The 14,026-nt window shown below is 41.9% G+C and overlaps 1 protein-coding gene and 1 non-coding gene across 5 annotated transcripts in view; both read left to right on the plus strand.

Annotated features, from left to right (window-relative positions):
* The window catches only part of Thrb (thyroid hormone receptor beta), a 376,546-nt gene that overhangs the window by 246,475 nt on the left and 116,045 nt on the right, over window positions 1-14,026 (plus strand). The window lies entirely within an intron of this gene.
* Window positions 7,240-7,316, plus strand: Trnae-uuc (transfer RNA glutamic acid (anticodon UUC)). Its single transcript has one exon. It is a non-coding gene; the product is annotated as a tRNA-Glu (tRNA).

A 14,026-nucleotide genomic window follows, 5' to 3' on the forward strand; every position in this document is an offset into this window, starting at 1 on the left:
TTTGAAAGATGTGGGAGGTATTAGAGAAAGTCATTTAGTCCAAATAAATTACTCTTGAGCTGAGCCTTGATCAAGAAGTCTAAATTACATCTTCTTATTAATAAATAGACCTCCCTGGCAGCCAATAAGGACCAAGGAAAGTTCTCCCTGCCTCACTTCAGAACCCAAGCCAGAGAAAATCTACATGCCTGATAAGAAATAACGATAGCCTCTGGGTCTTTTTCAGTTTTAGATTTAACACTCTGCGGGATGCTTCAGTTAAGTGTGCATTTTCAATATTTTATAATTTACCAGCAACGTTCATCCATTCAAAGTACATGTATTAGTGGATTTTAGTAAATTTTCAGAGTTGTAAAGCCATCACCATAATGTCATTTTTGGACTAGAACATTCCATCACCCCTCACATTCATCAGCCACTCTCCATCCCTCACCACCCAGACCTACATGACCAATCATCTGCCTTTGTGATGATTGCCTTTGTGTTACTAGTAATTAGAATCATGTGATAAGTCTTGTCCTCAAAAATTGTAATTTTTAAGAATATTTATTTTCTTCCTATGTCACTGAGCCTCCCCTCCTCCATCTCCAAAGGTGTGACCACTCTTCTTCATTGAACAAGGTTTAGTTAAGGACCTGCTATGTGCCACATGCTGGGCTAGCTCTTGGAGTCATCAGTGAACAAAGCAAAACTGACTCCTGAGTAGAGGGAGTCAAAACAATAAGCAGAGACAGCAAGGCACAGAAGTCCACGGTCCCCATGGGAAAAGATGCTAAGTACTATGGAAAGGAGACGGTAGAGCAGGATGGGAGATGTTGGGAAGGCAGTGCACAGGGCCGGCAGGTTATGGCAGGGATCGAGACATCCAAAAGCACATCCCCTGGAAGGTCAGGTGTGCATGACTAACAAGGGCGAGGGAAGGGCCCGAGCAGGTGAATGAGAGATGAGGATTCAGGCACAGAAAAAGTGGGCACATGCCACCTGAGCAGGGGAATACAGATAACAGGTTTGAGGAATAGCAAAGAGCTTGGAAAAGCTGAAATGGGGAGAGAAGACAAAGGCAAAGGGACAGATCATGGGCATCTTGGCAGGGTTTTGAGGAGCAGAGTGACATGAACTGAGTTAGATACTAACAGGACCACTCTAACCGCCATGTTGAAGAGGAACAAGGCAGATGTAGAGGGCCTTCCAGATACTACTTAAGAAGGCACTTTAGGGCAATGGTTCTCAGCCTTGACTGCACACTGGAATCACCTGGCAGCTTCATGAAACTGGCATGAGTTCCAAAACACTAACTGGGCTGGGGCACAGCCTGGGCTCTGGGATTTTTCAAACCCACCCAGGTGATTTTGATGTGCAGCCCATGTTGAGCAGTAGAGCTTTGGACCACTAAGCAGTCCCACCAGTTTGGTTGTGCAGTTAGGAAAGAAAGCACCACAGATGACCCCAGCTGTTCATTGGCAAAGTGGTGCCTAGAGGCAGCCAGAGGTCTTGCTGCCAAGGCGGTGGCAGGGTTGGAGCTGCAGACAGTGTGCAATCTGGGGTGAGGCTGGCAGGAACCCACCTAGACCGTCAAAGGTGATCCCATTCTTTGGCTAGATTTAAACATGAGCCTCTGAATGTGAGAACAGACTTTATCCTTGCACCAAAGAGAGGGTTTATAACCTACAAGGGTAAGACTGGAACCTCAGGAAGTGGTATGTAATTCACTCAACAAGTAGTGTTTTAGAATAATCATGACTGTGTGTCAGGCATTGTGCAAGGAACTGTGGCTTAAAAACAATAATAATGAGGCCTAACCATCCTTGTGCAGGCCAAATGGCTCAAAGTAAAGACCGTATAATATTTCAAAATGTGTTCTTTGTGGGAAGGCTTTAAATAAGCCAGAGGGGAGGGGGATCCTTCGGTTGCATATCTGAGCTGTTGGCATTTGTAATTCCTAGGGAATGAATAGAACATTATTGTGTTGCCTCAGAACAAGAACAGCAGGGAAGAAAAAAAAAAAAAAAAAGATGCTTGGAGATGTGAGCTGAACATGAATCAGCAATCTCATTCTATTGTTCAGAAAATAATCACCACGCTGGGAGTATGGAATTTAAGAATCATGCAGAAATGCCCTCCCCCCACCCCCAGCAGGGAACAGACACTGGCTAAAACATGGCATTTTGTGTTTTTGGCTTCCTGAACTGAAAGGAATGTAAAAACCTTGGAGAGGATTTGGGGAAAGCTGATTTGTAAATATGGAAAATACAGCCCATAAGAAATGGAAGATGATTCAGACCCAGAGTTGGCAACCTCGCAGAGGTGGCACGCCAGTGGCATGTTGATTCACTGTCATGCGGGAGTGGAGCTGCCCTAGCTTCCATACCTAACAAATGTTTCTTGAGTTCCTATTATGTGCTGATCACAGTGCTGACCTGTGGGGAAAGGAAGGAGAGTGGTCTCCACCTTTTGAAGATCTTCTAATTTGTGGCAATGGGTAGGGGCACACCCAGACTCTAAAGGGGTCATTCTTGAAACGCACATAGGAAGGGTTACCCGGAGGGCAGCACAGACTGCGGAAGCCCACCCTGGAGTCTCTGATTGAGCAGTGCTACCACAGAGGCTGAGCATCTGCCATCCTAGTGTGGGCTGCATGTGCTGTTGATCTGGGGACCCTACTTTGAGAATCCTGCTCTAAGGAAGTAGATCGAGGGGGCAGGTGAGGAGGGTGAGTGTGAATGAACGTGTACACTTCCACTAAGAGGCGTGACCCATCTTCTGGTGCTATCGCAACTACCCCTTTGTGAACCTGTTCTTCAGTGCAGCAGCAGTGTGCATTGCATAAACCACACGGGTGACAATTTCGCCACCACCCAAGGAAGGGTTGCAAGAAGCAGGGGAGGAGTCTTCTCCATGTCACTAATAAAACCAAATAGGACACAATACAGAAGGGTCATATCCAGTAAATCCAAAACCATGAGCAGGCATGTGGGCTCACAGCAGCACAGAAAGTGACGTTAGTGATCAGAGGATGACGTGTCCCCACACAGCCTCATGCTCAGGTGCTTCCCATGAGCAGAAGTTGTCAAGAGAATGCTCCGCCCTGGAGGAGATGGGCAGAGCTCCTCGCCGGGTCTGCCGTGAACCCCCTCCTTGAGAAGCGAGGGACCACTCTTCCTCCAGTCTCAGTGGTTGTGCCCCCTGCTTCCAGGTAAGCAGAGTGCAAAGCCCATCTCCAAAATGCAAAAACCCCATGCACATCATGTCTCGTTGTCATTTTATTACTATAGGACTTAAATATCCCAAATTCAGGGCTGGGGATATAGCTCAGTTGGTAGAGTGCTTGCCTCGCATGCACAAGGCCCTGGGTTCAAGCCCCAGCACCACCAAAAAAAAAAAAAAAAAAAAAAAAAAAAAAAAAATCCCAAATTCAGTGGTGCCCATGTAAAATGCACATGGTCTTCAGAGAAGGAAATATTCCACCAGCAGAACCAGGTGCCTCAGCCAGAGTGAGTACCTTGTGCTGGATGTGATCTAGAGAAGGCCAAGCATGTGCTGGGCAGGATGGAGAGGCAGGGATGCCACCTTCCAGGATGGGTCCCCAGTTCCTCCAGCATGTTGCTATATGGTTAAGGCAGGTGACTCTCAACACACAGTCCCTGGAAGTGAAACCAGATCACATGGGGACTTGTTAGAAATGCAGACTTCTCTGGTACCCCTGAAATAACTGAATTGGAAGCTCTGGGGTACAGCCCAGCAATCTGTTTTAGTAAGCCTTCCAGGTGTTCACCAGGTGTTTGATGGCCCAAGCTGGAGGTGACTATAGGCAGCTCACTGCTATCTGTAAGTCAGAGACAGACCAGGCCACCTGCCATTCATCTCTGAGGTCCTCACTCAAGGACTCAGGCATGTTTCACAGCTCAGGCTCATTTGTCAGATTTTCACTTAGGAACTTAAAGTGTTTGATATCTGACCAGATTATCGGTTGTTTTTGGCACTCTTGCAGCTCCCAGTGACAGTGTGACTTGCTGTGTCCCCCTTCTTCACAGTCCTTACATCTGTGTCATTTTACCTTCCAGATTTTTCATCACATCCTACCCGTGTGGTAGGGGCTCAGGAAACTAGTGATAACCAAACCTGACTTAGTCCCAGGACTGCCTTAAATTCAAAGCCTTGACTGTCTCCTCCTTATTCTCTACTCCACATCAGTAAGTCAGAATCACTTAGCAGGTTGAAATTTACGGGTCAGATTGTACGACCAAGATCTCAGAGTGAGGGCCGAGTGAAGAGGACGCAGATCACACCCTGGGACTTATCACCAATTTCCAAATCAGTGATAGGCACAATTCCCAAACTTGGCACCAAGGTACCCTGGGAGTGCCACAGCAAACCTATAGGAATACAGTGGGATATTTGTAGTTTTTTGAGGGAAACACAGCAACAGCTCTCAGATACCATGCAAAGTACCACAATCAGGCTATTTGCATTGAAGTGTTTCATAAACAGAGCATTTAAGTATTTATTTTGATCTGGGGGTCACCGTGAAAAAATGATTGAAACACTGAGAGTACCAGGCATGGAACAAGAGGAATCTTTGTGTGACAGCATCACTATATAGAAATTATATATTTTTGACAGGATTAGGTATTCAGACAAACACTCATACAAAAACACATATTCTTTATTTAACTTAAATGTCAGGGGGAAACTTACAGAAAATTACAACACACACCCTTGAAGGGCTTCTTTCCTTCCAAACCTTCCTACCCAGAGGCACCCATTCCAGCTCCCTTAACCAAGGATTCTGTGATTTTTTTTTTTTTTTTAGAAATAAACTAAATTCCCATTTAATGCCCCAGCTCTTTTTTCTTGAGTTAAGTACAATGGATTAAATCTTACAAATTTGAATTAATGATTGCTCTGGTCCATTCCTAAAAAATGACCCTTAAAACAGATCATCGAAAGACAAAACTCAGTGCAGAGGGTGCACATGACATTCCACTGGAAACCAGTGAATTTGCTGATAAAGTTAACCAAAAGGACCATTACCAAGCAGCTCCAAACAAGAACCTAACAAAGGGGGAAATGGACACTGCACGGTTCAGATGTTTTTTTCTGTAGGAATATTGCCATGTCACTCCCCTCCTCTGCTTACCATTTAGCATTTCAGTAAACGGGTGATGACTATGTTAGGAGAATTTTATTTTCCTCTTCAAAGAATTTTAAGGGCAAAGCTCTCTTTACAACACCCTTTACAAAGGTAACCGTTCTGATACCAGAGTTGAAAATCTGCAAGTTATTCACTGTGGATTCCAAAGAGTGCAGACCCTGAACTCAGACTAGGAGACGCCTGTTCCTTGGGACAAGACTGCATATTTATTTATTTCTGTAGATGATACTGCTATCAAGCAGTCAAGGAGTAGCCTTTTCTAGGATTGGTGGAGCGAGTGGGTGGTTTGTTAGTGTCTTATTCGTCATTAAACACTTAAAAAAAAAAATCAATAACTCATTTGCTTCAGTGTGAATGTTTTATTTTCACATTCTTGTTTGTTGCTTTTCACGCATGTGTCTCAGTGAGTCACCTAACCACAATTATAGATGCAGGCATCTGGCGGTTCTGCGGGGTACATCTCATTCCTCAGGAATTATTTAATTACCCCGACGCGATGAATGTGTTTCCAGGCCTTTCATCTCGCACACACGTGCGCGCGCGCACATACACGTGCGCGCACCACAGGCGCTCACACATGCACGTGTGCACACACGTGCACGTGCGCCCTTGATCAAACTTTCCCCAGGTTGGCCCCGGGCAGCTGCACTGCTCTCCAGCAGGTGTCAGCAGAGGCGTTCACCGCTGCTCCGGCCAACTGGGTATCTGCTGAAGCGGTTGCGCCTGCTGTGTCAGACATTCCTCAAAGCACCTATCTGCTTTCCACCTGAGACTCGCCCCCATTTCTTAGATGCCGTTCAGAGATAGTCACCTGTAGAGAACAGCAGCTTCCAAGAAAACGTACCATAAACCCAGGACGGGCGCCGGTTGAGCCTTTCAGAGTTAACCTCATAAAATTTTATTGGCTGATTTCTCTTTGACTTTTCTACCACTGCATTATTTGGTTAAAAAAAAAAAAAGTGCTCTATGTTTTATTCCGTGTGATAATAAATTAGATGTAGCAGATGATTTTAGATTTGCAGGGTATTTGTTGTAAAGCCCACTCCGACCCCAAGAATCCTGCCCCTTCCACTGCGGACTGGGAAAGTGGAACCAGGACCTTGCTCAGGCTGTGGCCCCAGAACCTCGTTCCTAAGGGTGGAAGAATATCACCGTGTATCAAGTGCACTTATCTTATTTACTCCACGCATTCCCCTTTAAGGTAGATGATCTTATCCCCGTTTTAAAAATGCATCTCTTGGTTGCCACTATGCCTTGTGATTCCCTTAGTAAGTGGCAGGGCCTGTGGTCTTTCCAAGATGCCATGGTGATTTTGCCTGCTGAAGAGATGGAAGAGAGATGAGAAGAAAAACAGAAAGAAGGGGACAATGATTGGTCCAGACAAAGATTAAAATGAAAAGGAGAGATGCACTCAAGAATTTGTTGATGGGACATAAATTAGGAAAGGATGGGTGGGGAAGAAGTAAAGGCTAATCATTTTGCTTATAACAACAACAAAATTAGCCACAGCAAATTAAGCTCAGTTTCAACCACAGAACCTGGTTGTATTGTCTCCCTTCCAAAAGGCAAAATGCTTACAGTGACTGCTAAAAATCTGAAATGAAAATTATAGCTTTGCCCTTCAAGAGTCATTTGCTGATGTCTGCTGTGTGGGGCTTGAGCCTCCTGCCTTTCCCACTAAAGGAATTCTGACTTCGCCTTCTCACTAAGAGGTGATCCACCCAGATTAACACCTAGGCGGAAGAATGGGCAGAGCTTGTAGTGTATTCCACATTTTCATTCACTTTCTCAGAGCCTAATATTCCTTTTGAACCAGCTCCCATCCCAAGTCTAGCTATGCTGGCTTTTAAAAATATTTATATTAAAATATTTTATTTTAAAATATTTTTCTCTTACTGAATTTTTAATACTACACTTCTAAACGAGGAGTCTGTTACAAATTATAAAAGGTGGATCACAGCGTGGTATGATTCGAATACCTCTTGCCTCTGTTCTCTACTACTTGAGTTCCTAACTTATTCCCATCATCAGAAATTCAGTCATAACATTCACTGGGTCCTAGATTCACTATTAAAATGCAAAGGCCGGGCTGGGGAGATAGCTCAGTCGGTAGAGTGCTTGCCTTTCAAGCACAAAGCCCTGGGTTCAATCCCCAGCACAGCCAAAAAAAAAAAAAAAAAAAAAAAATGCAAAGGCCTCGGGGAAAAACAACCAGTGCTGCATTTAGGATGCTATAGAGTTGGGGACAAATTCATTACTGTGCCCCACCTTCCTTACTCAGCATAATAAGGTTAAGTGAACATGAAAGGTAACCTTGAAAGAAAAAACTTTCATAAAAGGTCAAATAGGTCAAATTCAGCCTCAGAAGAGGAAAATGGCATGGGAGAGAGAAGCAGTTCTACCTCCTTTTTATCTTGGTGATGATGGTGTCCAGGGAGGTAAACTTCTGTGCTGTCCTTGAGCCTTTAAGCCATCAAAGTCACCTTAAATATTTCTTAGGTTTTTCATCATCCAGGACATTTACATGAGACACTGCTCTTAAAATGTAGATGCCCACATTCGCTCTGGCCCTTGTCCTACAGGGCTACACTCCGTCTGTGCATGTGGCCTTCCAGTTTTTAGCAGCAACCACAGCTCACCAAGAGTCGCAGGGAGCTGGTGTCTTCCAAGGTCCCTCCACCTGTTTCCTAAGTGTCTATAATAATTTCATTTATTTTTCAGTTTCAGAGGACTCAATAACAACTTTCCCATCACTTCTGTCTTTATATCAAAAATATTTGTTTCTGGGGGAGCGAATGTCCACTTTCCCCTCTTCCAAGGGGAATGAGTTTTACCTACCAGACATAAACTGAAAGAGGACGGAACTGACAGAGAAAGCTGAGCCTGCATGAGTCTTAGCACGAACCCTTGGCACAAAGCATCTGTGACTTGTATTTTTAGCTGCTCCTGCCCGGCCAGCTTGTAAAATGGATTGTAAATTCCTTGAGGGCACAGAGCCTCCCCTCTTAGCCTATCTGCCTCCCCAGAGTTCAGACCAGAGGTAAATGCTCACAGGACATTCAACACCACGTCCTGCTACCTCCACCTGCTAAATGTCCCAAGTCCCTGACCCTCTGTCCTCTTCTACTTCACTACCTCAGTTCTAGCCCCTTCCCCTCCCCCAGACCTGACATAGCACGTGACTGCTCTGCTTCTCACTTAGCACCTGCAGTGAAGTTCTAAAACCTCAAAGTGGATCATGTGTCTCCCTGCTCACTGCTGCATGATGTAAAGGAGTTACCCAGGTTCTCTGCACAGGCTCCTTGCCTGTGGAGTAGTCCGCCTGCCTAGAAGGACAGCATGAGAACAGAGAGTTAAGTCATAACCTGGGGAGAGGCCTGTTACAAAGGAGAGTCCTGGATCACCTGACTCCGAAGGTTTCCCAGACACGCCCAGATAGGGGGTCCTCGCCTTCCCTTTTCTCATGCCTTCTCTACACTGAAGAGACATAGAAAGTGAAACCTGTACACTTTGGGGCTTTTTTTTGGTGACATTTCTTCTGTTGGCTAGAAGCTCCTCATGGGCAGGCTGAGAGTCATCTTTAAACAAAACCTGGAGCATGGCCTAAGCAGAGCGAGCCTTCAGGACAGCCTCTCAACTGACTGACCGGGCCAAAGAATGACCCATGTGTAAGAAATATTTTCCACCTCAGCAGCACCCGCCCAGGAGAATAAATGGAATGGCATCTCTCCCCCAACTAGTGCCAAACTTGAGGCTGCTAAGAGACTTTGAAGGTCCCTGGTACACATGTGGATCTTCATTGGGTATAACTGAAAAGTCTCCCCTAAGAAATTTAAATACTCTTAGAATCAAACAAGAATACTGATACTACATACCAGAACCTTTGAAACTCTATGAAGTGGTTCTAAGAGGAAAGCTTGTAGCTATGAGTACCTACATAAGAAAATCAAAAAGATTCCAGAAAAACAACACAAAGATGTATCTAAATAACCATGAAAGATATGAACAAGCCAATTCAAAAAACAGTAGAAGGAAGGAAATAATTAAAATCAGAGCTGAAATCAATGAAACCGAGAATTAGAGAAAAACAATATAAAGGATCGATGAAGCAAAGATTTGATTCTTTGAAAGGATAAATAAGATTGATAAACCCTTAGTCAAACTAAGCAAAAGGAAGAGAAAGACCCAAATTAATAAAATTACGGATGGAAAAAGGAGAAATGACCACAAATATCATAGAAATCCAGGGACTCACTGGGGACGCATAATTTTTTTGTTGTTGAAAACTTGTATTTCAATAAATTGAAGACCAACCTAGAAGAAATAGCCATATTTCTACATTTCTAGACACATGTGACCTGACACAATTAAATCAAGAGGATATAAAAAAACCTAAACAGACCAATAACTAGCAATGAACTAGAAGTAGTAATAAAAAGCCTTTCAACAAAGAAAAACCCAGGACCAGATGGATCCTCAGCTAAATTCTACCACAACTTCAAATAACTAATGCCAATATTCCTCGAACCATTCCATGAAATAAAAATGGATGGAGCACTTCCAAACTATTTCTATGAAGCCAGTATTTCCCTTATACCAAACAAGATAAGGACAAATCAAGGAAAGAAAAACTACAGACCAATATCCCTCATGAACTTAGATGCAAAAATCTTTAATGAAATATTAGCAAATGATATTTGGCAACATATTAAGAAGATTGTACTTCATGACCAACTTGGTTTTATTCCAGGGTTGCAAAGATGGTTCAACATGCGCAAATCAATAAATATAATTTGCCACATAAATTAAGGACAAAAATCACATGGTCATCTCAATAGATGCAGAGAAAATCTTCGACAAAATTCAGCACACAATCATGATAAAAACATGAAAGAAACTAGGGGTACGAGGAACCTCCTCAATATCACAAAGGCTATATATGACAAACAAAAAGTCAACATCCTAGTGAATGGGGCAAAACTGAAAGCATTTCCTTTAAAATTGGAAGATGTCTACTCTCACTACTTCCATTCAATATAGTACTAAAAATTCTAGCCAGAGCAAGAAAAAGAAATAAAGGAGATAAAAATAGAAAAGTAGGAAGTCAAATTCTCACTGTTTACAGATGATATAATCCTCTACTTAGAAGATCCAAAAAGCTGCACTGAAAGATTGCTAGAGCTAATAAACAAATTCAGCAAAGTAGCAGGTTACAAAATCAGTATACAAAAATCAATAGCTTTCCTATACACCAATAATGAATCTTCTGAAAAAGAAATCAGGAAAACAATTCCTTTCACAATAGCCTCAAAATATACCTAGGAGTAAATCTAACCAAGGAGGTAAACAACAGACTCTATAATGAAAACTACAGAACAGTGAAGAAAAAAATTGAAAAAGACCCAAGAAATGGAAAGGTCTCGTGTTCATGGATAGGCAGAATTAAGATTGTTCAAATGGCCAAATGACCAAAAGCAACATACACATTCAATGCAATACCCATCAAAATACCAATGACATTCTTTACAGAACAAGAAAAAAAAAAAAAAAAAGGCAGTCCAAAACTTCATTTGGAAGGACAAAAGACCCAGAATAGCCAAAGAAATTCTAACCCAAAAAAATCAATGCTGGAGGAATCACAATACCTGACTTCAAATATATGAAGCTATAGTAACAAAAACTCTATGATACTGGCATACAAACAGAAACATTAACCAATGGTAAAGAATGGGAGACGCAGGTACAAACCCACACAGATACAGTCATCTGATCCTTGACAAAGTGCCAAAAGCATACATTAGAGAAAAGACAGCCTTTTAAACAGAACGCTAAAGAAAGAAATTAAAGAAAACCTTAGAAGATGGAAAGATGGAAAAAAAATAAATAAATAAACAATTGGGGCTGAGGAAACTGGCTATCCATATGTAGAAGAATGAGACTAGACTCTTATCTCTCACCATACATGAAACTCAAAATGGATCAAAAACCTAGGAATTGGACCAGATACTACACAACTTTTAGAAGAAAATGTAAGGTCAGCACGCCAGCATATAGGCACAGGCTACTTTCTCCCCCTAAAGCTCAGGAATAATATCAAGAATTAATAAATTGGGATGCCTTCAAAATAAAAAACTTCCACAGTCAAGGAAACAAGAATGGAAAAAAGAACTTCCAGAATGGGGGAAAAAAAACTCTTTGCTAGCTACTTCTGACAGAGGATTAATATCTAGAATATATAAAGAACTCCCAAAACGCCAAAAACAAATAAGCCAATTAATTAGTGAGTAAATGAAGTAAAACACACTTCTCAAAAGAAAAAATATAAATTACCAAATATATGAAAAAAATGTTCAACATCTTTAGTAATTAGTGAAATACAAACCAAAACTACACTAAGATTTCACATCACTCCAGTTAGAATGGCAAACCATCAAAAATGCAAACATAATTAATGCTGGAGAGGATGTGGAGAAAAAGGAACACTTTTACACTGTTGGTGGAATTGTAAATTGGTACAACCACTGTGGAAATTGGTATGGAAGTTGCTCAAAAGACAAGGAATGGAACCACCATATGACCCAGCTATACCACCCCTTAGTATTTATCCAAAGGAAATGAAGTCAGCATACTATAATAATACATGCGTATCCATTGTTTATAGCAGCACAATTCACAACAGCCAGCTATGGAACCAGTGTAGGCATCCATCAGTGAATTAATGGATAAGGAAAATGTGGTACGTATTCACAATGGATTTTTGTTCCACCATAAAGAATGAGATGTCATTTTCAGGAAAATGGATGGAACTTGAGAACATTACGTTAAGTGAAATAACCCAAATTCAGAGAATCAAGGGCTTTATGTTTTCTTTTATGTGGAAACTAAAGAGGAAAAGAAAAAGGAAGGTGGGGGACAGGAAATCTCATGAAAATCAAAGGGAGACCCATAGAGGACAGGAAAGGGACCAGGGGAAGGGAGAAGAAAAGGGAAAGAGGAAACACTGGAGAATGATATTGACCACATTATATTATTATATTATGTGCATGTACAAATACATAACAATATATAACAGTTCCACTATTATGTACAACTATAATGCACCAATAAAATATATATAAGAAAAAAAGTTAAGAAAAACTCTCCCCTGACCAGAAAGCTATGAAATTTGTTTTAATGGAAGCTATATAGACAATAGTTCATTATTTCCTAAACAAAGTGCTAGCGATCAGTCAGAGTGTAGCTGCCCTTTCCTAACAAATCACCTGACTCTTCCTCCTCACAGACTTGCTTAACAAAGCCCTTCCCTATGCTTGATTCCTTCCTAGCAGGTGAATAACTAAGCTTGCTTTATTTTTAAACCCTTTTCTCCTTTGACCACATGAACTTCTGGTGAGCTACAGACCAAGGTTCTGGAGATAGGTTCCCCTCGAGTTTGGAGCACTCTGCTGATGCACACAATGTACTAAAGGATGACTAGGAAATAAGACCCTGGGACACCTACCTACCCTGGACGATTATTAGAAGCTTTACCAAATTACATTTAAAAAACTCTAGGGCTCATTTAAGGAAAATAGCGCTGAATAATACTAAATGCTATAATCGGTGCTCAAGTACTATAGTAATAGTGGTACTAGTATACCATTAATACTATAGTCATACCAATGCTACTGCTTATATATCATAACAGTAATACTAAAGTAGTTGAGGGAATATACTACTACATAGGAAACTTAGTACTAAGTCTTGCAGTGCTGACACTAAAGTGTTAATAAGATACTTTTTTCCTGTTCCTGGATTCTTTGTTTCACATATAACACTTTAGTTTATATGCCTATCTGGAATTGTGATATAAATTCTTGATTTGCTAGTATAGCAATAACAGAGCTGGAATTTTGTAGTCCAGCTTTGAGATGATAAAAAGAATACACTCTTCTGACACATTTGTATTAGTGTTATGTTTTAATCCAGGTGTTAACAGCCAGAATTCTTTCGGTTGCAAGTGACAGAAACCTGACTTGAATCAGCTTATGTTAAAAAAGAATATCATTTTTCTCAGGGTGACCAGGGAAGGTTGAAGAGCCAGACCCTCAGGGGAGCAGAAGGGGACAGAGCTGGGCCTCAGGGGGAACTGAAGCCAAGGGTATGGGCCACAGCATTCCCTTTTCACCTCAGAGTCTCTGAAATCAGGTTGATCCTCTTTTACCTTCAGATGGACTTTTTCCAGGTGGCTGAGAGACAAGGACCCAAACAAGTTAGGGTTTTAACTTCTAATGAATTTTATTAATTCTAATGAGTTCTTTCCCTTCCTGCCTCCTTCCCTTCTTTCCTCTCTTCTTCTTTTCCTTTCTCTCTCCAAATACCTAGAAGAGGCATCTTATTAGCTCACCTCAGGTCTTGAACCAGTTTGACCAGAGGTGGGGCACAGGTTCGCCCAGCTTGAGCAGAGTTCCTCATTATCTGCAGAACATTCTGGAGAATGTCATGTGAAAACTTAGCAGCTCCCCTGGGTCTGAGGGGGAGACTAATGGCTGCATAGTTTATAAGAAGAGCAACACAGTCCAGGTGACCTGTGTTCTCAGTGGAGGACATTTCCAAACTTGCTCCATCTCACTCAAAACCCAGCTTCAATGAGGATGGGCAAAGACTTGGGCTAGGGCCCCCTGGAAAGCTGATTAGGAGCAAGAACGCATTTTCCTAGTAGTTAATAATATTCTTCTGCTCTATCAGATGCCAATGCAGGTGGCTTACATCATGCCACATCAACTTCATTTGTTTTATTCAGTTCTTCAACATGTACTTGTTGAGTGCCTATTTCGTGTCTGATACTCTGCTCGATATGAAAGATATAAAAATCAGAATGGCAGACCCTGCCAT

Source organism: Sciurus carolinensis, chromosome 17, assembly GCF_902686445.1.
Source record: "Sciurus carolinensis chromosome 17, mSciCar1.2, whole genome shotgun sequence".
NCBI lineage: Eukaryota > Metazoa > Chordata > Mammalia > Rodentia > Sciuridae > Sciurus > Sciurus carolinensis.